The 26,552-nt window shown below is 38.0% G+C and overlaps 1 protein-coding gene across 4 annotated transcripts in view; it reads right to left on the bottom strand.

The window, feature by feature from the left end:
• Positions 1-26,091, bottom strand: part of GPBP1 (GC-rich promoter binding protein 1) — a 77,521-nt gene extending 51,430 nt beyond the window's left edge. Inside the window, exons 1-2 of one of the 4 annotated variants that reach the window (XM_087443292.1) lie at positions 25,873-26,091; positions 23,380-24,336 (exon numbers count right to left, since the gene is read on the bottom strand). The gene's annotated coding sequence lies outside the window, so the exon portion shown is untranslated. Of the gene's footprint in view, positions 1-23,365; positions 24,337-25,582; positions 25,836-25,872 lie in introns of those variants that run through there. The other 3 variants (XM_087443293.1, XM_004422834.3, XM_004422836.3) reach the window with 3 other exon arrangements.
• Between the last annotated feature and the right edge of the window lie 461 nt (positions 26,092-26,552).

Genomic DNA, 26,552 nt, shown 5'->3' with positions numbered 1-26,552 from the left:
GATTTTTAGATATGACATAAAAGCATAAGTAAAAACAGAAAAAAGAAATTGGACTTCATGAAAATTAAAACTTCTGTGCAAAGGATATCATCTAGAAAGTGAAGACAACTGAGAGAATGGGAGAAAATATTTGCAAATCATAACTGATAAGGTCTAGTATCCAGAATATATAAAGAATTCTTACAACTCAACAACAAAAAGATAAACAGCCCAATTTAAAAATGAGCAAAGGACTTGAATAGACATTTCTCCCTCTTCCCCACAAAAAAAGAAAGAAAACAATCGTAAATAACATATTCGTGTTGGCGAATATGTGGAGAAACTGGTACCTCTGTACATTGTTGGTTGGAAGGTAAATTGGCGCAAGCACTGTGGAAAAGAGTTTGACGATTCCTCAAAAAGTTAAACATATACCATATGACCCAGCAATACCACTATTATATACACACACACACACACACATATACACACACACATATATACACACACACACACATATATATACCCAAAATAACTGAAAATGGTTACTAAAATTCTTGTATACCAATGTTCATGGCAGGTCTATTCACAACAGCCAGAGTGGAAACATCCTAAATGTCCATCAATAGATGCATGGATAAACAAAATGTGGCATATACATTCAAAGGAAGAAGAAATGAAGTACTGACACATGCTATGAGGATTAATCTGGAAAACATGCTAAGTGAGAGAAGCCAGACACAAAACATCACATATTGTACAATTCCAGTTATATGAAATATCTAGAATAGGTAAATCCATAGAGATGGGAAGCAGACTGCTGGTTGCCAGGGACTGCTGGAAGCGAGGAATGAGGAGTGACTGCTCAATTAATACAGATTTTTCTTTTAGGGTGATGAAAATGTTCTGGAACTTAATAGAGGTGGTGGTTTCAAACCATTGTGAATGTACTAAATGCCACTGAATTGTACACTTTAAAATGGTTAACTTCACATAATGTGACTTTCATCTCAATAAAAATAAATAATACAAGCGCTAGATTATAACCCCTTGAACAAAACACCATGAATCTAGATAGATATAAATAAATGTATACATGGAAAATTTTAAAGAGGAAGAGGGTATTACATTTTTGCAGTGAAATAGCCTGGCAAATAGCCTGAGAAATCCTTAATCAACAGATCAAAGTGATCATCATCAGTAATAGAACAAACTGAAATTGTGTGCCAAATGATAGAATGCAATGAGCAAAACACAGCACCATTTCTGTAACATTTTAGCCAAAGATGCATAACCCGAAGAAACATAGCCTTTCTAAACATGAGAAAAACCAACTTGAGAGATGTTATACTAAAATAAGTGGCCCCTAATCTTCAAGTGTCAGTTTACAAAAGTCAAGGAAAATCATTTTTAAAAAATGATCAGGCTATAACATGTTCATTCTATATTTGCATGAGTCATGTTTTCAACTTTTGAAAACTATACTTTTCATTTTATTTCACTGAATTTTGTCTGCTTCACAGCTGTAATACCATTAACAAAATTTGATTAGTATTTAGTAGGCATCTTACTAAGTACTAAGTGATTTCCAGACTTCCCCAATAAAAAGTAGAAGAGGCCCCTCCCCTGTAGATTCTGATTCAACAGGTCATAAGCAGGGCCTAGAATTCTATTTCTAAACAAGCACTCAGAAATAGTCATCAGGAAAGGACAGTAAATACTGTAATAAATATTCATCAAGAAAAAAAATTCTTGCCTAAGGAACATGGCTTATAAAGGTAGCAAAATATTCTATTGCTTGGCTATTTTTTAGTTTTGGTCTTGAAAGAAAAGTGTTCAATTATTTTCTGTTATCAAACTCTACTTAAAATTATAGATTAGACTCTCTCAAATATAAAGCAGCACTAATAAATTTCACAAGAAATCTAGAGTATTAGAAATTTCAATCTTTAAAGAGTTTCATTTTAATGCTTGCTTTAACCTGGAATTTTGTTAGACGCCCCCTATCCTCCTGTTTATCTCTTACTAAGTTGCTCAGAACCTTTCTATGCTTTACTTACATGGAAAAAAAAAAAACAGTAAAAGAACATTATTATTTGTTAAATTGCTACATAAGAAAATTGCTACTTTCACCTCTCCTAAAAGAATTTTATTTAAGGAGATAAAAGCATTACTGGAAATAGGATGCTTTTAATTCTCAAGTTTTTAGACTGCTAAAGGTACAATACACAAAATATAATTGAAGAACTTCAAAACTTATCATGAACTGACTGAATTTTCATTTAAAATTCACCACTACAAAAAACATAAGCCTTACTCTGTAAGGAAACAAATTTTTACTCACTGAGCATCTCTTTCCTCACAAAACTGAAGCAGGTTAAGTGATCCCTGAAATTTTTTCTATGTCAGCCTATGGGATCCTTTTTTTTTTTTTAAGGGCTGGTAAAGGTCAATTTTAATTTAGAATTATACTGCAAACAATATACACTAATTGAGATAAAATTTAATTCAAAACAACTCATTTACTGAACAGCCAAAATGGGCAAAACAAAGTGCTAAACACTGAAGATACAAGGCTCTAGAGGGCAGTCCTGCCTCTAATAGCTAACAAGCTACCAGAGTTAACAAATAATTGTAAAAAGTTTGCTGCCTCAAATCCTTTATCAGAAACATTGCAGCATAAGCAAATTATTTTGTGTGTGTGTGTGAGGAAGACTGTCGCTGAGCTAACATCTGTGCCAATCTTCCTCTATTTTGTATGTGGGACGCCTGCCACAGCACGGCTTGATAACAGTGGTGTGTAGGTCCGTCCCTGGGATCTGAATCCGTGAATCTCGGGCAGCTGAAGCTGACCGCATGAACTTTAACCACTACGCTGCTGGGCCAGCCCCAGCAAATTATTTTTTTATATGAAGTATTTAACATGAGAAAAGTGCCAACATTATGAGGATTCAAATGAAGTAAAGATACATTTAAAAAAAAAAGATATACTGGGATCAGCTTAAATACATTCTCTGAAAAAGTGGCAGAATTACACGAGGTAAGTAATTTACCCCTAGCTACACAGCCAGTAATGACAGAACCTGGACAATATGAACTCAGATTCTTCTGCCTCAAAAGCCATGCTCTTTCATTCACTACTAGTATCTCTCAAACTTTTCCACAGAAATTACTGAAAGTTAACGAACTCATTCTCCTGGCCCCCCTAAAAAAATATATTTTCAGAGAGCAACCAAAATAACTTATCTTCAAGTCCATTTTATTTTACAAACTTATGAAATTTCTGTGTATACTACAATATATTAGAACATACAATATGTATGTTCTAATAAAAAAAAAAAAAATCTTAGTGCCACTTAACATCAAGTAAAATAACCTTGCAGCAAGAAGTGCTTGGTTTCTTAAACCATGAGTATAAGAAAGCATTGCTATACTATCTAAAATCCCAGAGATGGCTTAGTTCAACTGGAATAGCAACATGTACAAAAATGAACGTAAATATATGACTATGGTAAGACCAAAAAGAACTACCTTGGATCCAACTGACAATGTCTCACATAGTGTAGAATTTAATTTTTTTTTAACCACAGTATTATAGACTAGAATCAATAATTACTAAGAAGCTGCTAATGTACATCCCTTACAATACAAAGGTAGCCTTTGTTATTTAGTATTTTCAAACTTATTTATTAGCCCAAGACACAAAACTACAATGCTTTATATTTTAATTAAGCAGAAAATGAAACTACCCTCTCAAGCCTCCCCCAACACCTTCACCAGTAACATAATTCTAAAACTTAAAAAAACAAAACAAAAAAACCAACCCGAAACAGTCACTTTGTGTTAAGAATTTAAAGTATGGAATATTTTTTAACAGGTCTCTTAAAACTATTGGGGGCTTCCTTTCTAACCGGTACTAAATTATTCTGTTACAAATATATCTGAACTAATTAATCTAGTCACTATACTCTCAACATATCAAGCCAGTAACAAACAGGTCAACCAAACACTTAGTATGCTGGGTATATCTAAATCCGAGTAGAGAAAGTACTTTGGAGACAGGAAGAAGAGGGCCTTGAACAGCACACAGGAATGAGAAACCAGAACTTAATTCAGCAGGCAAGGGAAGTACTCAGAAGTTTTACAGTTGCCATTACATGTCTGGAAATGTGCTTTTAGAAAATAAATCTGCTATGCAGAAAAAGAAGTATAATGATGTACACCTGAAATTTATACCATGTTATAAACCAATGTTACCGCAATAAAAAAAAAAAAAGAAAGTAATCTAGCTTCTTATTGTAAAATGAAGGTGAGGGGATTCAGCAGATCAACTGGAGAGGAAAAGGTATTAAAATCTAGAATTTTGGTTCCCATTAACAACAATTCATGACAGAAGTTTTCCAAAGTTTTGTGTTAAATTTTTTAAAACGACTATTCATGAGTTCTCCATAGAGTTCAATTTCAATTTAAAAGAGCTTCTCTTAACTTTTTAAAAACTGGAATATAAAAGCCAAACGCAAAGCTCTATTCTAAAGAATGGAAGTCAAGAGAGCAAGAATAAGAGTAGTACCAATGGATATGGAGCAAAAAAAGACGGCGGGGGGGGGGGGGGGGTTGCAGAAACAGAATCTACAGGTGGATGATAGTAAAGGACTGGATGTGGAGAGCTAAAGAGAGACAAAACCAAAGATGAGTAATATTTCAAAGACAGGAAATGAGGGGGACACAAGGAGAGAAGATTTGGGGATGCTAGTAAATGGCGTTAACATGGGTATTCACTTTGTGAGAATTTATCAAGCTGTATACTCAGAATTTGTGCAGTCTTGTGCAAGTGTGTTACTACTGACAAAACGTTCAAACGAAAACTGTTTTTGAACAGAAAACCAGGAACAAAGTTCCCAAGAACTTAGTTTCGTAATTTTGAGTTAATCACCAATGACCAAAGATTTAATTATTCAGGCCTAGGTAACAGAATCTCCCCTGGAAAAAACCTAAAAGAAGGGGTTCAGAGAGCTTCCAGGTTGCTGCATGTGTCTACATGCTGAGGCAGTGACACACCCCAAACTCCACAGGCACAAAAGCTCCTGCACTGGAGACCCTTCCAGACGTCACCCTATGGATTTGTGTCCTTTATAATATCCTTTACAATAAACCAGTAATACTAAGCAGTGTTTCCCCGAGTTCTGAGAGCTGTTACAGCAAATGATCAAACTGGAAGGTGGGGGTGGTCGCAGGTATCTCCAATTTGCAGCCAAATCAAACAGAAGTGTGGGTGACCTAGAAACCTACTACTTGAGATTGGTATCTAAAGTGGGGGAAGAGGGCAGTCCTATGGGACTGAACCCTTAACCTATGGGACCTACACTAACTCCAGCGTCAGAAAATCCTAATTGAATTAAATTGTACGACACCAAGTTGGATAACCCCAAAGAATTGGAGAAACGCTTGGCGTAAGTATGAACAAACACACAAGCAAGCACCAAGTAGCAAGCAATCACTCAAAAAAAAAAGGTAGATTCTTTAAACAAGGAGCTAACGTGGGCACTGGCACCATAAAGATATTTGGCTTTTCAGGGTCCTTCAACATAGCCATTCAATAGGCACTGCTCACATATACAAAACTCACCAACAGCTTTTCATCACCTTATTCTCAAATATGAATTAAAAAACATCAAACATTTTAAGGAAAGTAGCAAAATGAGAGAGACCATTAAAAACTATCAACACAAAGGAAACAATTCAAGAAATAACCAGCCAAATGAATGATATTTTCAGAATCCCAAGGATAAAGAACTTCTAGAGAAAAAAAGAGAGTACTCTCCCACAAACGAAGGAAAAAATCCGATTGCATTGAGCTTCTTAAGCATTTCATGCTGTAAGACAACACAAAATAGCTGTCAAAGTTCTGAGGAAAATTATCTTGGATCGTGAAAGCTATACCCAAAGTATCAAGTAAATGTGAGGCAGATAAACACATTCTCAGACAGGCAGTTTCTAACAACCAGGAGGAAATAAAAAGTCCAGTAACCAACTTTTTTAGTCAGCTAAATATATGGACAGTTCTAAAAGGAATCAAATGACTATTACAGATAGGAAAAGATACTCAACTATACTCATAATAAGAGAAATATAAATTAAGATACTGGAACTACTCACCTACCAGACTGGCAAAAAATCTTTGTTAGGGTAGGTCCAGAAAAGCCTGTAGACTAGGGTTCATTCTGCCCCAATAATTAGAGGAAAGCCTTTTGAAGACTTTGCCTATATTCCATCTATTAGGAGGTTTTCCACACTGGCTGATGGGAGCATACTTTTCCCAGCCCTATGTAAATCCTGGGTATTATTTAGCCTACTCCTTTCTGAAGGTTCTGTCTCCAGCCTCAGCAGATTCCACACGGACATGTGCAGGTCACTCCTAAGTCAAAGCCTTGAGTGAACCCTTCTGAGTTCTTTCTGTGTAGCAATTTCCTGTCTATCATTGTGCTACACGAAGTCTACCTGTTTTTTTTTTTTTTTTGATGAGGAAGCTTGGCCCTGAGCGAACATCTGATGTCAATCTTCCTCTTTTTTTTTTTTTTTTTTTTGCTGAGGAAGAATGGCTCTGACCTAACACTCGTGCCCATCTTCCTCCATTTTATACGTGGGAAACCGCCACAGCATGGCTTGATGAGCGATGCGTCAGTCCATACCCAGGATTCGAACCTGTGAACCCCAGGCCGCCAAAGCAGAGTGCACTACACCACCAGGCTGGCCCCAAATTATACCTATTTTGACCTTCTCAAATTTTCAGCTGTTTCCTCAACTTTTAGTTAAGACCATCAGGCTATGTTTGAATTCACCCTCCCTGTGCTGTGACCTATTAATTTTCTTCAAGGAATGGGCTGGGGCATTTATAGGATTCACCACCTCCTGTCACCCAATGTCTAAAAGCCTGTTTCACATATTTTGTCTGGCTTTTTAGATTTTTAAGGTGAGTTGGTAAATCTGGTTATCTGGTCTCCTGTTATTCCATCATGGCCAGAAGTAAAAGTCTATATGTCAATCCAATTTTAACATTACAGGATTTTTACTAAATTGAATGTTTTACTTGTATATATTTTCTCTCATGGAATTTTTCTTGGAAAGATCCAGCTAATTCCAAGTAATTTAACTGTTTCCCAAAACAAAGCCCAACAACAAAATCTAGCACTCAACAAAAAGAAATTCATAATTTTCAACATTCAATCAAAAATTATCAGTCATGCCTTAAAAAAATGCAGGAAAATACTACCAATAACAAGAAGAAAAATCAGTTTATAAAAAGATAACCAGAAATGATAGATATGATGGAATTAGCAGACAAAGATACGAAAGCGGCTATTACAGATATGCTTAAAGTAAGGGAAAACATGAACACAAGGAAAAAAATAAAGATATGAAAGACCCAAATGAAACTACTAGAGATAAAAAACTTAATATCTGAAATGAAAAATACACTGGATAGGATTAACAGCAGATTAGACAATGCAGAAGAAAATGATCAGTGAGTGAACTGATAGGATAGTATTCAAACTAAAAAGCATTAAAGGAGACAAAGATGCTTTAAAACTGAAATGTACAATTAACAATTGAGATAATAATTTTTAATATTTATGCACCTGATAACAGTGATACACTTTCATAAAGCAGAAAATACAAGTGATACAAGAGAAAAATAGAAAACCCTAATAGGAGACATGAACAGACCTTTCTCAGTCCAAATCTAGTGGATAAAAAAATCAGTAAAAATATAGAAGAGTTAAACCATACTCATGAAAGTATTAACAGATTTTATAAATCAAACACTAAACCTCCAAATACAGAAAGTATATCTTCTTTTCAAGCACCCATCTTAGGACACAAATAAAACCTTAATCAATTCCAAACAAATATACAAATAGCATTATTTCACCACAGTTCAATTAAACTAAACATTAATAACAAAATCGAAAAACAAAAAGACTCTTCCACATGTAATTTTAAAACAAAATAAGCTAAAAGAACCAATTCACAAAACCAATAATTAACAAATTGGAAAAGCAGAACAACTTACAAATAAATCCCAAAACTCTGGGGGGGGGATCAAAACAAGCCACTACCACAAATATACAAAAATCAAAAATGACAAAGTCTATTTAAAGTCATAAGAAATACTTTGAACTCTAAATAAAGTTGAAAACACAGAAATGGATAATTTTTAGAAAAATACAATTTACTAAAAATGTCCCCAGTAGAGAGAAAATCTAAACAGACAAATTGCCATAAAGGAAAGAGTTCTGTCACAAAAAAAAAGCACAGTTCACAGTCCAAAGTTTCTCTGAGAATCAAGATTCTAGGCACTGGAAAAACAAAATACACAAGTAAGACAAAAGGAAATAAATAAAAACTCTGTAGAACTGAACTTAAATTGGAAGTACCAGTACGAACTTATTCAGTACTGTAGGGTAAATACACATTAAGACTCGTTTAGAACTTAAATGCTTCTTTAAATGTCAAGCATACAAATCTTAATTCAATGCAATAAAGCAACTATCATACTTTTAAAAATTTTCCATCGACAGATGAATAGATAAAGAAGCTGTGGTATATATACATACAACAGAACATTTTTCAGCCATAAAAAACAAGGAAATCTTGCCATTTGCAACAACATGGATGGACCCTGAGGACAGTAGGCTAAGTGAAGTCAGTCAGAGAAAGACAAATAATGTATGATCTCACTTATATGTGGACTCTAAAAAAACAAAAAAAAACAAAACTCATAGAAAAAGAGATCAGATTTCAGACTTGTGGTTACCAGAGATGGGGGGCTGGGGAGAGAACAGGATTGGAGAAAGGTGGTCAAAATGTACAAACTTCCAGTTACAAGATAAATAAATACTAAGGATGTAATGTACAGCATGATGACTATAGCTAACACTACTGTATCATATATATGAAAGTTGTTAAGAGAGTAAATCCTAAGACTTATCACAAGAAAAAAAATTTCTTTGCTTTCTCTTTTTATTATATCTATATGAGATGATGGACGCTAACTAAACTCATTGTAGTAATCATTTCACAATATATATGTCAAACCATTATGCTGTACACCTTAAACTTACAGTGATGTATATCAATTATATCTCAATAACACCAGAAAAAAAAAGATTAAAGGCATACAGAAAAAATCAAGAAAAAATAAAAAATCTTTAACCCATTTCACAAGTTACTTACCAAAAGATTTGGCATACATATATATGCTATTCCATTAAATGCAATTAGGCTTCCCATAAAGAAACATCTCTGATATATTTGTTTTCTTAATGACATAATTCATCAGCAAACACTTATGGAGTAGCTACTCCAAACCAGCACTTTAAACAATATTCTCCACAAGGAGACATCCTAGTATGGAATGAAGGAATGGAAGTAGAAAGAAAGGGAAAGGAGGGAGGGAGGGAAGGAGGGAGATTATTAGCTCATTCTTCCTGGTACCAGGAGTGACAATTACAGGTGAAAAAACAAAGGTGCAATAATGGTAATGATTATCCTCAAATTACGAAAAAGTGAAACCCATGTGACTAAATTATTATGAATTTGATATCGAATTAATTCTATAATTGGTTACTCTGTGCTGAAACTCCTTATCAATAGATTTATTAGCAAAAAACAGTAGAAATCTTGACTCAGAGAACTGAAAGAGGTAGACATGGAACATTACTGACAAAAGTAAACACCATAGAGAAGGGAAAGAGAATACTTACTGAGTGCCTATGCAGAGATATCCTGTTAACACTTCACATATCTCAATTAATCCTCCTAACAAGAAAAATTTATCTTAACCCCCATTTTACTAACTAAAAGAAAAACTTTCTTAGAGGTTGTGCCTAAAGTGTCACAACTAGTTCCTAATCAGTTTTCAAATGCAAATATATGTCTTACTCCAGTCTTTTCATCTAAATTATGGCACACAATTCATTTTTTAAAATATAACTTTCGTTAACAACTTACAACAAAATAATGGGCTTGGTGATTTGCTTGTCAAAGGCAAACCAACTTTGTAGAATTAGGAAACCATAAATTAAACATTAAGAATACAGTTTCCTGGGGCCAGCCCGGTGGTGTAGTGGTTAAGTTCGCATACTCCACTTTGGCGGCCCTGAGTTTGTGGGTTCAGATCCCAGGTGTGGACCTACACACCCGCTCATCAAGCCGGTGTCATCAAGCCGGTGGGATGTGGTGTCATCCCACATATAAAACAGAGGAAAATTGGCACAGATGCTAGCTCAGGGCCAATCTTCCTCACCAAAAAAAAAGAATACAGTTTCCTGCAGTATATACAGAAATTAAAATCATTTACACAATGTTATAAGCCAATATGACCTTGGAAAAACAGTTCCCTTAGGGGCCAGCCTGGTGGCGTAGCGCTTTAGTGCACATGCTCCGCTTTCAGCAGCCCGGGGTTCCCAGGTTTGGATCCCGGATGCCCACTGACGCACCGCTTGTCAAGCCATGCTGTGGCAGCATCCCATATAAAGTAGAGGAAGATGGGCACGGATGTTAGCCCAGGGCCAATCTTCCTCAGTAAAAAGAGGAGGACTGGTGACAGATGTTAGCTCAGGGCTAACCTTCCTCACAAAAAAAAAAAAAAAGTTCCCTTAATTCCACAGATTAAAAGGTTTTTTAACACCGTTTTATTTAATACAACTCCATTTTAAAAGCTATAGTGATTAAGACACCATATAGCATTAATACATGAATAGAAAGAAACACCAGTGGAAGAGAACAGAAAGTCCATACGCCCAAACACATACAGAAATCTTATATGTGAGAAAAGTTGGGACAACTCTACCTCAAAGCTTACTCAAAATAATCATCAAATGGATTAAAGATTTAAAGGAGAAAATAGCAAAGTCACTGGAGAAAATGGTGGGGGAAATTTTTATGATCTCAGAAGGGGGAAGGAAGGCCTTCCTAAGTATGACACACAAAAACAGAAGTTATAAAAATATATTAATATACTCAGCATATGCATAAACGCAAAAAGCTTTCCATATGACAAAATTTATAACCAAGATCAAAGGAAACGAGATACTGGGAGAGGCGTAATACTCATCACATACAGCACATATAGAGGGCTGACTTTCCTTCATACATAAAATGTTCCTACAAAATCAGCAGAAAAAAGAACTCCATAGAAAAATGGGGAAAGAATATAAACAGAGGTCACAGAAAAGGAAATTATATATGAAAAATTTTCATTCTCATTCAAAAGAAAAAGGCAAATCCCTAAGAAAAAGTCTGATACCCCATTAGTGCTGGAAACGTAAGTTGGTATACCTCTACGGAGAGCAATGTGGCATAGCACTCAAAATTACACTCAGAAATTCCACTTACAGGAATGTACTCAACATTTACAATGACATTCACAAAACTGTTCATAATATTTAGAAAAAGAAAAAGAAACAGAAACAACTTAATGTACACATCAATAGAGACCTGGTTAAACAGACTATTATGCAGCAATAAGAAAAAACGAGTAGCTTTACACGTACTATATGGAATAATCTTCCAAGATATTTCCTTAAGTAAAAAAGTCTGTACAGTAGGGTGGACCTCATGCTACTACTTGTATTAGAACGAAAGAGAGGGGCCGGCACCGTGGCATGGCAGTTAAGTGTACGCACTCTGCTGCTGACGGCCTGGGTTCGGATCCTGGGCATGCACCGACACACAGCTTGTCAGGCCATGCTGTGGCAGCATCCCATATACAGTGGAGGAAGACAGGGGCCGGCCCTGTGGCTTAGCAGTTAAGTGTGCGCGCTCCGCTACTGGCGGCCTTGGTTCGGATCCCGGGCACGCACCGACACACCACTTCTCCGGCCATGCTGAGGCCGCGTCCCACTTACAGCAACTAGAAGCATGTGCAACTATGACATACAGCTATCTACTGGGGCTTTGGGGAAGAAAAAAAAATGAGGAGGATTGGCAATAGATATTAGCTCAGAGCTGGTCTTCCTCAGCAAAAAGAGGAGGATTAGCGTGGATGTTAGCTCAGGGCTGATCTCCCTCACCAAAAAAAAAAAGTGGAGGAAGATGGGCACGGATGTTAGCTCAGGGCCAGTCTTCCTCAGCAAAAAGAGGAGGATTGGCATGGATGTTAGCTCAGGGCTGATCTTCCTCATACACACACACTAAATAAATAAATAAATATTTAAAAAAAAGAACAAAAGAGAACATAATGTGCTTATATATATGTAATGTCTCTCTACAAAAATACATAAGAAACTAACAGTGGTTTCTTCAGACAAGAACTATTGCTGGGCAATAGGAGGGGGTGACTTCTCTAAAAATCCTTGTACTTTTTGTAATTTGCACTGGGTGCATGTATTCAAAATCATTTTAAATCTTCTTTAGTTTGACTCAACTTTACCATTCCCTGAATCCTCAAACTCTTAACATAATCCATCTTTTTCCAAAGCCAAGTTAGGCTGAAAAGCAGCACTCCAAGTACAGCAAACAAGTTTCAACAAATGAATACATAAAATGAGCCTAACTCTATAAACAAGTCAGTTCACAGAGTGCTAACAGAGACAGGATCCTTGATGTGAAACGAAAGATGTGGAAATTCACGTACCTTAATTTAAGGACATAAATGGCTATGAAGACAATAGCTAAAAATATACACTGAATATATATGTATACTGTTTGATAGGCAATTTGCTTATGGCTTTACAAGTACTAGCTCATTTAGTCCTCACTATATCCCCAGGAGGTTGATTTGATATCATCTTTTCTTCAAAACAAGAAAAACAGGTTTGTTTTTTTTTTAAAGATTTTATTTATTTATTTTTTCACCCCAAAGCCCCAGTAGATAGTTGTATGTCATAGCTGCACATCCTTCTAGTTGCTGTATGTGGGACACGGCCTCAGCATGGCCGGAGAGGCGGTGCGTCGGTGCACACCCGGGATCCGAACCCGGGCCACCAGCAGCGGAGCGCGCGCACTTAACCGCTAGGCCACGGGGCCGGCCCAAGAAAAACAGGTTTCTATAGAGATGCGAAGCACAGTTTAAATAAAGTTCCCACGGTCACAGTACAAGTCAGTGGCAACTGAAATTCTTAACCACTATACGCACATACACATACTGTAAATAACCCAAGATACATTAGGTAAAGATCTTACCTTATACAAAATATTAGCCTTAATAACAGGTACATAAATAATTCTCTTAAGTTCTGAGTTTTAGTAACTGTCAGGTACTGTCTTGAGCTATAGCTACATCAAACCATACACAATACAGATCTAAATCTCCTAGACAGGGGCTGGCCCGCTGGCCGCGTGGCGCAGCGGTTAAGTGCGAGAGCTCCGCTGGTGGCAGCCCGGGGTTCGGATCCCGGGCGCGCACCGACGCACTGCTTGTCAGGCCATGCTGTGGCGGTATCCCACATAGAGTGGAGGAAGATAGGCACGGATGTTAGCTCAGGGCCAATCTTTCTCAGCAAAAAGGGGAGGATTGGCATGGATGTTAGCTCAGGGCTGATCTTCCTCACAAAAAAAAAGATAAATCTCCTAGACAGGTAAGAGATGAGTAGTTTGAGTCACCACCACAGTCACAACTTGCTTTCCACTAACCTAACCAACTTTGTCCCCAAATAGACTCTTGGCCTCTCATCAAATTCAGTACTTGTAAGGTCCTAATTTAAAGGACTAAGGTGAAAACACTTTCACTCACTTTCCCCCATTTCCACAACGTCCCCATAAAAGGAACTCATTTTAAGAGAAGAGAGACTAAAGAGTAATTCATGTGAAAAATCTGAAACTACCAATTGAGTTAAAGGAAAAAACTAAGGCAACTAAGCTTCCAGAGGGAAAGTCCCTAAGACATCTTGATTACCACAGGAATCCATTTTTCAAGTAATTTTCAACCTAGCTAGTGTTCCATGACACAATGATTTCATCACTCACCTGATGATACTCACTGTAATAGCCTCAAGCTTAGCATTCTTCTAAAGCTTTAGTAAATAAGCTTTCTTGCAAGGGATCTGTAACATGCTCTTTTTAGAAAGAACCAAAGCAAGATCACACTGAGAAAATTTGTAATACTAAAAATAATTAAAGCTCTGTGGGGAGAAATCTGCATTTGTATCTTTGAAGAGCAAACAAAAGGATTATGTTTCCTCCTCAAATAGTCACACACTGCATAATGTTTAAGCCAACAACAGACTGCATATACAACAGCGGTCCCATAAGATTAGTACAACACAGCTTAGGTGTGTAGGAAGCAATACCACTTAGGTTTGTGTAGGTATACTCTATGGTGTTTGCAAGACAAAATCAGCTAATGACACATTTCTCAGAACCAGCCCGGGTGTTAAGCAAGGCATGAATGTAAAGACATTAGTTAATATAAACGAATTGTCGTGGCCTTCCTGATTTCTGAAAACCAGTAGCCTAAAATTCTGTTTACCAATCTATTTCAGAGTCACTCTTTGAAACCTAAAGTGAGTTTTATATTGTTAAACCTGAGAGGACAATTTCACTAGGCTTCAATCCCTTTGTTCAAAATTGGGGAAAATTTTTTTTTTATAATTTTTATTTATTTATTCTTTCCCCCAAAGCCCCAGTAGATAGTTGTATGTCATAGCTGCACATCCTTCTAGTTGCTGTACGTGGGACGCGGCCTCAGCACGGCCGGAGAAGCGGTGCCTGGGTGCGCGCCGGGATCCAAACCTGGGCCGCCAGCAGCGGAGCGCGCGCACTTAACCGCTAAGCCATGGGGCCATGGGGAAAATTTTTTAAAGGCAAGTGTCATAATAAAGAAGTCTTTACCAGGGAATCCCTTCAGAAAACTAACAGCAAAACCAAAGCCAGTCTTGAATCTAGCAAACAGACTGGAAGCTCATGTAACAAATTATTTAAGTCTAGGCAGATAAAACAGCTTCTAAATGATCTGACAACAAATCAACTCAGCTATAAATAACCCCCTAACAATTTTCAACTAGTCCCCAAGCAGTTAAAGAGCAGTTGTATTATAAAAATACCAACTGCATATACTCAATTCTGGGGGGAAAAAATAAAAATTCAGCTAAATTATCTAAGATGTTAATAATTCTTTTACTTTGCGACAAACTGCACTGAAAATATAACAATAAACAATGAGACTAGGTCCCTGCCCTCAGAAGAGTTTATGTGATACAGATGGATGAGAATAAACAAGATAATTAGAGACCGTGCTTTAAATGAAATAAACAGAATACAGTGTAATAAGAGAAATCAAAGGGTATGGGAAGGGGGTTGGCCACTTTACAGAGAATGGTTAAAAGAAAGTCACCCAGAATGTAATGTATGAGCTAAAACTGAGCTAACAAGGGAAAAACAGGAAGAAGGAACAAACATCAAGGCCCTAAGACAGGAAGGAAAATACCTGGTGTGTTCAAGGATAAGAAAGAAAGCCACAGGCCAATGGTCTAGGAAGACAGTGAGCAAGGTTGCAGAGAAAAAGGAGGGGACAAACAGTGCAGATGCTTGTTGACTATAGATTCTCCATGTTATTCTTAAGTCCAATGGGAAGACACTATACTCTGTGAATTATGAACTACAGGGGTGCAAGAACGGCACAGGAACAAAGTTACAAGGCTACAGCAGTAGTTCAGGGGAGAGAAGACGGTGCCTTGGTCAACTCCAGTGGCAGTGCAATAGAAAGAGACACATTGGGGAGATCTGAGGTAGAGCAAATAGATTTGCTAATTATTAACTGGGAGGAAAAGAAGGAATCAAAGATGACTCCCACGTTTTTTAGTTTGAATATGTTGATAGTGTAGCCATGTATTGAGTTAGGAAAGAATGGAGAAAGTATGGGGCTGGGAAAGACTCAGAAGAGTGCAGTTTTGGACATGTTAAATTTGCAAACTAAGTGGAGAAGTCAAGAAGGTAGTTAAATTACAAGAGCAGAATATGAGGAAGAGATCTGGACTGGAGATTTAAATTTGAGATTATTTGCATAAAGATGCCGTTTAAAACTATATTGTACCATATTGCAGATTACACAAATATTACCTCAGAAGACTGTAATGCATTATGTTTCAACAATTTTAAACATGTCATAAAATGCAATCTAAATATACCTGGTTTCTGCTCAGTTCTGTCCCTTCAATTTACATTACCTATGTTCCCTAATCCACAATGTCTCCCTCCTGGTTGATCATATGGTCATCAACCACTACTATCTATGTGACGCAGCATAACAATACTACTAACAACGTTTGTATCATTTTACAACTTCAAAGCATTTAGCATTCATTATTTCACTTGATTCTAATGATAACCTTGTGAAGTAGGAAAAGAAGCAGTTTTATTAAGCAGGAATAAGAGTCTTATAAAGGCTGGCTTGGCCAACATAAAATAGCTATTATTTACTAGATGAGATGACACCATGATTCAAATTTAAGGACTCTATTTACTCTGTATTCACCGAACTTCAGAGCAGACAAACTACAGTTCAGGAATCTTACATTTTTGCCTTGTTTGCTACTAAATGCACAGCACCAATGAAAGTGCAGGCACATGGTAAACACTTAAACATCTGCTGAGGCAATGAACTTCTCTAGCACAGACTAGCACTCAAGAGATAACAACCCCACATCCACCGTTAAGTCAATGTTTTACAGCAAATAAGTTGATCCGACTGTATCCTCCTTTCTCATTTCCAATACAGAAATGTTGTCATTTATTTTCCAAGTATGTTCAAGTATAAATTAGATAATGTCTAACATTTCAAGCCACTCAAAAGAAGATTGTTCTATGAATTCAAGATGGCATTATTTTGCCCATAAAACCATTTGTCCATTATCATGCCTATAAAAACAATTTCCCCCTTTTTAATCCAAATTTCCTACAAAGGATTTTAGAAAACAAAAGAAGATGTCAATCAGGTTTTAAAATAAAATAGAAAGAAAAAGTCAAATGCTATCATTTGTATTTATGAACTATTGTTCTGGGGAATTGACATAATACATAAATAGCAAGGAAGCCTAAGTTCTGGATAAAGAACCTACAGGTTCAGAAATACCACTTACTGGTTGTGTGACATTGGCAAGCGACTTAAAATCTCTGTGCCTTCATTTTCACATCTGTAAAATGAGGACAACAATAGGACCTTCCCACATACAATCTCTATGAGGATTAAACCAGTTAATAAAAGGCTTAGAACACTGTCTGGAACATGGAAAGCATTGATAAATATTATTAAAATCCACTCATTATGATAAGTGTTGATATCCAGAATATATAAAGAACTCCTATGACTCAACAACAAAACAATCTGATTAAAAAATGGGCAAAGGACTTAGACATTTCTCCAAAGAAGATATACAAATGACCAATAAACATAAGAAGACATTACTAATCACATCACTAATTATTAGGGAAATGCAAATCAAAACCACAATGAGATATCACTTCATACCCATTAGGATGGCTATTACCAAAAACACAGAAAATAACAAATGTTGGAAAGGATGTGGAGAAACTGGAATCCTAGTGCACTGCTGATGAGGATAAAAAATGATGTAGCCACTACAGAAAACAGTAGGGAGGTTCCTCAAAGAATTAAAAATAGAATTACCACATGATCCAACAATTCCACTTCTGGAATTAAACATAGGGATTCAAACATATCTGTACACCCATGTTCACAGCAGCATTATTCACAATAGCCAAAAGGTGGAAGCAACCCAATGTCCATCAAGGGATAAATGGATAAACAAAATGTGGTATATACAATGGAATATTATTCTGTCTTAAAAAGAAGGAAATGCTGATTCTGACACATGCTACAACTTGGTAAACCTCAAGGACATTATGCTAAGTAAAATGCATATGCAGTGATAAATATGCATAATAGATAAATGTCTATTTAAGTCCTTTGCCCATTTTTTACTCAGACTGTTTTTGTTGTTGAGTCATAGTTCTTCATATGTTGTGGATATCAACACTTACCATGAATGGATTTTAATAACCAATATTTATCATTATGCTAAGTAAAATGCATATGCAGTGATAAAATGCAGTGATAAAATAAAATGCAGCACACAAGGAGTCCAATTTCTCCACATTCTTTCCAACACTTGCTATTTTCTGTGTTTTTGGTAACAGCCAGTCACAAAAGGACAAATACTGCACAATTTCACTTATATGAGGTACCTAGGGTAGTCAAATTCACAGAAATAGAAAGTAGAATGGTGATTGCCAGGGGATGGGGAGAGGAGAAAATGGGGAGTTAATGTTTAATGGTTACATGGAGATTCAGTTTGGGAAGACAAAAAAAGTTCCGGAGATGGATGGTGGTGATGGTTGCACAACAAGGTGAATTTACTCAATGCCACTCAACTGTACACTCAAAAATGGCTAAAATAATAAATTTTATGTTCATTTTACCACAATTAAAAAAAGAGCTCCCTCATTACGCTGATTGGGAGATTAATGTAAAAGGGGGAAAAAAAAAAACCTTACCTTCCTATCTCATAGGGGCTAGAAAAGTAGAAAGATTTAAATCTCCTAAATTCATATAAATTTAGAAATACTCTCTTCTCTAAAATTATAATAGCCCAACCTCCTATTTCTGGGGTGAAGACTTTGGCTAATTATGTTGACGACTACTGATTGCGAAGGATTACCTCCTACTGCGGTTTTTAAATATGTCCACAAATTCTTTTGACAAAAGGGGGAGCCTAACACCTCTCCCCTTGACTGCAGGCTAGAATTCTAAGAAAAGAATGTGGCACAACTGATTTCTGAAAAAGGTCATAAAAGGCACTACACTTCTACCTCTCTCTTCTCAGATCACTTGCTCTGGGAGATGTAGCTGCCATGTTGCAAAGAAATTCAAGCAGCACCTCCATGGAGTGGTCCACATATGGTAAGGAACTGAGTCCCCCAGACAACAGCCAGCATCAACCTGCAAGGCCAATACCATCTTGGAAGGAGATCTTCCAGCCTTCCAGTCTTCAAACGACCGCAGCCCTGGTCAACACCTTGACTGAAATTTTAAGAAAGACCTGGAAGGAGCCAGAACCACTCAGCTAAACTGCTCCCAAATTTCTGACCCACAGAAACCATGTGAGATAATAAATATTTATTATTTTGTTAAAAAGTCATTAAAAGTATATTTACGTTCACTGAAAACCAAACTAACGTCTTTTACTAGTACGCATATGTAAAGATAAAGATAACTATTCTTGACAATTTTTCAGTTTAAGAGTTTTTAAAAATATATTTACAGGGGCCAGCCCAGTGGCGCAAGTGGTACAGTGTGCGCACTCTGCTGCGGCAGCCCGGGGTTCGCCAGTTCGGATCCTGGGCGCACACCAACACACCACTTCGCAAGTCATGCCGTGGTGGCATCCCTTATAAAGTGGAGAAAGACGGCACGGATGTTAGCCCAGGACCAGTCTTCCTCAGCAAAAAAAGAAGAGATTGGCAGATGTTAGCACAGGGCTGATCTTCCTCACAAAAAAAAAATATATATATATATATATATATATTTATACAAGTTCTGAGTTGCAAAGGAAACACAACCTATTTAACCAAGATTTTAAAACTCTTGTTCTTACTAAAAACAAAAAAAAAACAAAAGAAAAATGAATGGAAAAAACTTTTAAATATGGTTTTAAAAAATGTAATCTGAAAACTGAATTAAAGGGCAGAAAATGAAAGAGCAAAAACATTGCACTCATCAAACTGTGAACAGAAAGATGACTCAAGAACAAGAAACTGAGTGGGATATCGTGTATAAAAAGATGCAGAAACTAGCAATTACTTGAAGGGATATAGAGCAAAAGCCTGTAACTATTCTGCTGGGTGGAGCAACTGACAAAAAGGGAAAAAGCAAGCAGGTAAAACTGAAAAAGAGACCCAACCACAAAAGGTTTATCAGTAATGCTAACATTTTGTTTCTCGTGAGGGTCCTGTTGAAAGTAACAGACCTGCTCCCCAGAAAAATACATATAAGCATCCCCGAAATTATTAACTTTGGAAAATTCTCAAACCACTGTCTCCCACGCCCACCTATGCAGCCAAAAAGAATTCATGTTAGGAACCCCTAACATATAAACCATTAAATAGGGGGTGCGGGGCGGGGGGAACGACACATCTCTTTCCAACCTACCCTCCCTGAAAATACCAAATACAAGACCCTAAGGGCTGCTTAAGTAACAAAACCAAGAGCCATACTTTAGGTAGATTTCTCTGGCCACAGGAGAGACTATGGGGAGAAGAGAACGGAACTGAAGGCAAAGAGATGAGTTAGTAAGTTACTTCTTAGTCAAGGACCAAGCTAGAATAAATGAAACTGGAAATGGGAACACAGGGCATGAATGTGATGCAACTGACGCCATTAACAGAAACAAGAGATAGAATAAATAATTTCAAAGACTATATGATAAATATTGGTTTGATACGTAAAATGTATTACACAGAATCTTAGAAAATTGTAATTAGAATAAAACTTTACATCTATATTACACTTTACAATTAACAAAAAGCCTTCATATACATTATTTCCATCAGTTTTATGAAGAAACTAAAGTCAAAAGAGGTCAGATGAATTTATAAAGCCACATAGGCTCTTTTCCGATATTCCAAACTCAAAACCAAAAATCTCCTAACTCCCATTATTTTTTTCCTACATCACTACCCTTACCTGGATCTAAATTGTTATCTAAACATTCTTATCAAAAATTAAACAGAAAAAGTAATTGGGTCAAAGACAACTAAATAATCTGGCCTGGGTTTAGGTTCTGTCCTCACTTATTAACTTTACTTTCAGAGTAGAGGTTGCCATCCTTATTCCCTTCTCTTGTAAATCTCTAAATTTTACTTTCTTCTCTTTTGCTCACTCCTGTTCTTTCCCTATTATTTCCCTTTCCTGTATTTCCCTATTATTCCTCCCTTCCTCAATTCTAAAGTGTCAGCAGCTTTAAGCACAAAATTCCATGTAGTAATCTCAGTTTAAAAACAGAGAAAAAGTAATACAAAGCTAACATGCATTTAGCTCCATACCCATACAAAGAGGCTGTGGGTGAATGAAATCTGAGTATTACCTGAAACCACATTTTAATTTTTAGCTAACCAAAGTTATTCAAATAGCTACTAACAAACAGCAAAACTGACAGTAGTTTCTCGTCTTTCAGCTTGTCTCCAAACTCCACTAATAATCAATATTAACCAAAGAGAAGTAGTACATGAAAAGAAATAGAAAAATATCAAGAATAATTCTAAAATAAATCAGTTAAAGTATAATCCACAAGAAGACAGTTTAAGTATGGCATATTGATTAAGAGCATGGGGCTCTCAAGTCAGACTTGGAGATTTGGCCAAGACTCCAACATAACCTTGGTCCTAAGTTACCTTTCTCCCAGTCTCAGTCTCCCTAAATCTTAAATTTTCTCACCTATACCACTGTAACTATTAGTGCTTTCCTCATAGGATTATTCTAAGAATTGAGATATACTATGTAAAGCACACAGCAAAATACACGACACAATCATCATCAATAAATATTAGTCATTATGATTATTATTTTTACACCTATAGTTCAGGCATAGGAGGAAAAAAGAAGAAAAAAATGAGAGTAAGGGAGATAGGAGAAAAAGAAGTACTTATGGAGGGAAAAGCAGCAGCCCAGCAACTGTTCCAATTACTTTTGGTACTATATATTTCAATGCCAATAAAATAAAATATTTATCAAAATGTTCAAGTAAGTAAATTTGTCCTTGAACAATTGCTGTAAACAAAGTTCACAAATGCCAGACTATTCAAGGATTAAAGTTAATTGTTAAGATCCCTAGTCGCTGGAGTAAGCTCTATCCTGATACTACTGCTTGGGTAACAACATCAAGAGGAGCAATTTAAAAGAAAATAATCACAAATAACATATGTTACGTGGTTCTTTTCTACGAATAAAGGTCATTCATTTCAACTTCTTGGTCACTTTTAAGATGCATATTCTTAGAAAATGCTCGAAGAGTAACTTGAAAAGCCACTAAATTGAAGAATGCACAAAAATACAGGCTCTCAGAAGCAAAGAGAGGGAGAATGTTCTCGCCACATTTTTATATAAATCAAGGTGGAAATTCAATTACAAATACTACACAAAGGTCTGACAGAGAAAACACAACCTAGTCTATTCTAACAGAAAAAAACTATTAAACTCAAATCTCAATTTAGGTCAGAAAATAAATGCTATATATGCATATCTAAATACCTACATTCTTTTGGACTCTACTACCTCTTCTGCTCTAAGTGAGCTAAGAGGATTCAATAGCATAGCAAAAAAAGTTCTGTTTCGAAGCCAATGAGCCACTGACAAGTTATTAGGCCATCTTGGCAAAGCGTTCAAAAATTACAATCTTTTATCTCAGAAAGATAATTAAATGAAATAAACTCTAATTTCAGCTACATTGATCTGCCCACTAATATTAATGGCTTAAAAAATAAATTTTAGTAAATTTCTTAAAAATAAACATTCCTCATGAATGCCTATGATTGAAAAACTAAATGTAGCAACTAATGGTAATTAAACACACCATCAATCCTGAAAAATACAAATATTATTAAAATGTAATTCTCTCACTTGTCAAAAGGGTTTCTATCACAACAATATTCACAATTTTTTTTAAAAAGTTTTCTTTATAAACTTAAGCCAGCACAACCTTCCTAAGAGAAAAAAACTATACTCATTTTTTAAGTTATTTTAAAGGTTCTTAAAGCATCTTGCTCGGTTCCTCTCAGTTTCTGTTCCTAGTAATGATGTGACTTTTGAACTGAGATCTTAAGGAATAATTTGAAATGCAAAACCACTTCAACAAATTGTTTCAAAAACTTAATTTCTATAATGGATTAAAATGTTAGGAACAGTTATGCCTTAAAACAAGCTACTTCATGAAATATCAGATTAAAAATCAAGCCCTGTATCATAATTTGTTTTAAACAAATATTTAACTCTAAATTGGAACACAAACCACATTTAGAATGCAGTCTAAACTCACATTTAGCAAGTAAACTGGCTATTGAGACACGTGAAATATTTGTTGGGTTTTTTCCTACCTTTCTAGCAATCCCCATTAAGCCTAAGGTGAACACCGACCATATGGATTTTGCTTTTTACTTCAGAAGCACAAAAACTTAAAATTCGGACTCTTTGATCTGAAATATTCTTAAACCTTAACTCTTTCTGCATTTCAATTTACTTTAATAGTTGTTTTCAGACTGTCCAGGAAACTGAAACCAAGCAATATTACTGCAAGAAACTGAAAGGCTTCCAATAATAACATAGGATAAACTTGACTCTCATTACAGTTTACAAATGAACATTTGATTTGCTCACCATATAGTACTTACAAATTCCAAGAGGACTGCACAGGAAGGTGTTGGGTTTTTCTCCGTAATCTTTATGTTTTCCAGTTTGTTTTTTTATTTTGTATCCTCTGAAATAATATCCAAGTTCTTTGAAGATACTTAACCTATGACTATTTGACATAGAGTTACTTCAAGTCAGCTACCCATACTTGTTTTCAAGTTTTCATATGGCTATCTCCAGAATTAGCCAAGTTCCTTGGATTTAAGATTATAAAGTCTTCTTTATTATTCCATGTACTGGTCACTGTTGTACTTATCCACTCCAGACGAAATATCCAATTTATGAGCCAAAAAGCAAAAACAAAAAGAAAATTTCACATCTGAAGAGCATTCCTAATCAGCATATACAGAGACACATAGCTATCTCAATACTACCATGCTGCTGGGAAACTGCAACATCTTAAATTTCCACGTAAATAAAAGATAAAAGGAAAAAACCTCTATTCTTTCAATGTCTTCATTTAGAAAAGCTGTCCCATTGTGACATGAAAACGGATGAGGTCAAAAATTCCTAAAACTTTTAATAAAGGTAAAAATAAACTGCCATGAAACTTCAGCAATATTTAAAGAGTAATCTGAAACTGCCGAAACTACTCAGTACACAAATCAAACATATCTTACAGTTTTGGCTGAAGAACACCAACAACAGGGGAGGGGGTTGGGGGGAAAGGCAAAAATACCACCAGCTGAAACACTTTAACCAGTTATATAATCCGTTTGAACCAAAATACTGAAGAAATGCCTGGGTCTCTTTTTAAGTAGCTTGCAGAATTGTTCACTACTATCAATTCACTTCAGAGATGATTCTTGCCAATTTTAATAAACTTCTGGGGCAAAATTATCCAAAAACATTGTAATTCCAAAATGGCCACTTGAAATATCCGGGGCCTTTTACACAAAACCTAGAAGATGATCTTCATATCTGAGTAATTCAATCACCTGTAAAAGTTATAAAAAAAAAAAAAAAAAACTTAAATTACATACTGAGTTTTAATTTTGAGCTAAACATTAAACCCCATCTTAAAGAGTCAACCTCTGGAGAGAAATTCTATACAATTCTACTGGGGTCTAGAAAAAGGCTATGCCCAAGCAAACACCCCAAAAAAGTCCACCGTATGAAAACGACTTAAGAACAGAGAGAGAAAAAAAGGTGGGAGATGACGTTATGGAGGGCAAATACTGATTTCAACTGGGAAGGGGGTGCGGAGATAACACTGAAGATTACATAAGCAAACCTTCCCATACTTTTTGAATAAATATTAAAACTATGAAGCTGGCATACAATCTTATAACAGATCTCTATTTTCCACTCGTACCAAAGGAAAAAGAACAGACAGGTGTGGTGCCACTAAGCATTAGTATATGCAACTTAGAGAACGAGGAATATAGAGAAGACGCTCTCTCCAAAGTAGAAGGTGTAAAAGAGGCACATTTTCCCCACTAAGGGTAGAAAAGGAGGGGGAAGAGAAGTGGGGCGAGAACATTCCTTAAATTCGCCACAGGGTGAGACTTCCCCGGCTTCCGAGGGCAGCAGTGGGATCAAGCTGTCGGTTCCCATTTCCTTGAATCAAGAAAACAGGTTTCTCCCTACACTGAGGGGGCGGAAGGTATAGAGCCCTTGCGTAAACGACGTAAGTGGGGTTCTCTCCCCAAACAGAACGGGTCTCCTGAGACTCCAAAGGGCTCGGAAGGACAAGGTAGCACTCGACTCGGTCCACAGCTAGTGCCACGGACCTGGGAGAGGCGGGGAGAGCGGGCGCGCTGCTCAAGAAACCACCGAAGGCCACAACTCGGCCTCGACTCCCTCAGCCCTCTGAGAGGCAGTGGTGCAAAAGGAGGCGGGTGTGCGCGAGAGGCCGGAGGAAGGAAGAGCGAGCCCCGAGAGCGTCGGACCCGCTTCCAGCCTCCGCCAAACACCTCCCCCCGGCCGCCAAGGCGAAGCCACGCACCCCCTCCCCACAACCGCCACCTCCGCTGCACCGGGGCCGAGTCAATACCCAGAGGGGCCTCCCCGCGCCGTCCTTCTCGCTCTCGCCTTGCTCTCCGCCACCCCCCACCCCAGTCCGCAGGCAGCTTCACACCTCGCGCCGCCAACGCCGCTCCCGACCCCTCAAACCCCCACGCCGACACGGGCACCCCCCCTCCTCCCCCAGACTCTGGCGCGGAGCACAGAGGCCGGTGTTACCTTCTGCCACACCAGAGGTGCCCCTGGCCTGGGGGAGCCACTGCGCTCGATCACAGGAGGAGGTTTTCGGTACTTTGAATAATCCCCTTTTGCCGCTTTTCCCTCCCCCACAACCAGTCTCAGTCCCAAAATGGCGCCGACCCGATCCGCAATGTTCTGAGCCAAGTCTCGCGAGATCGTGGAAGGTGGCGAGGCGGGGAAGGAACTAGAGGGGTTGAGGAGAAGGGAGGGGAAAGGCGGGGCGACGAGAAGGAGGGAGAAAGGGTGTGGAAAAAGCGCTGCAAACGAACCTACTGGGCGGGGCAGCAGGAGCGCCTCTACCAGAGAACCTTCTGGCCCAAGCAACCGCTCACGCCCCGGCCAAGGAAGCCCCGCCCTCTACGTCGGGCGTCTGGGGGAAGGGGAGAGGGCGTGGCTATGCCTTGGGGCGGGGCTTCGAGGAGGCCCCATACGCAGGGGCGCGCGGGGGGCGGTGGAGCCGCGCGGTGACGTCAGGAGCAGCTGGAGTCGGGGATTACCCCCTGCTGCTGACGTGAGGACGCCGAACAATCGGGAACGTTCGGTGGAAGGGGGAATTCCCCGCTGCTCCCTGAAGAGCCCCCTTCTCCCCCCGCCCCCCCCACCGCGCCGGGCCGTCCCGGAACCTGGGCTGGTGGGGCCGCCGGGAGGGCGAGAAGGGAATGTTGCTCCTGGAGGCGGCAGCGCGGGCTGAGTGGCGCGCGCAAGCTGGAAAGAGCCGCGGCGCGCGCCACTCGCCGCGTAGGGCGCTCGGGCCTGGGCGGATGGGAGATCACATGCTCGGCTGTACACTGCCGTGCGCGGGCGGAGCTACGGCCGTGTCGGCGCAGGGCTAATTGGACGCCCTGAAGCAATGGATCCACCGTCGTATGCAAATACGAGACTGTGTCCCTCCTAAATAATGTATACGGGAGGCAGTGGCTGAGCGTGCGAGCTTCGCTCATGGGGAACT

The sequence above is a fragment of the Ceratotherium simum genome, chromosome 18, assembly GCF_057802395.1.
Source record: "Ceratotherium simum simum isolate JZ-2026a chromosome 18, ASM5780239v1, whole genome shotgun sequence".
Taxonomy (NCBI): domain Eukaryota; kingdom Metazoa; phylum Chordata; class Mammalia; order Perissodactyla; family Rhinocerotidae; genus Ceratotherium; species Ceratotherium simum.
Note: the sequence above shows the minus strand (reverse complement) of the source record. Positions and strands in the feature narration are given on the sequence as shown.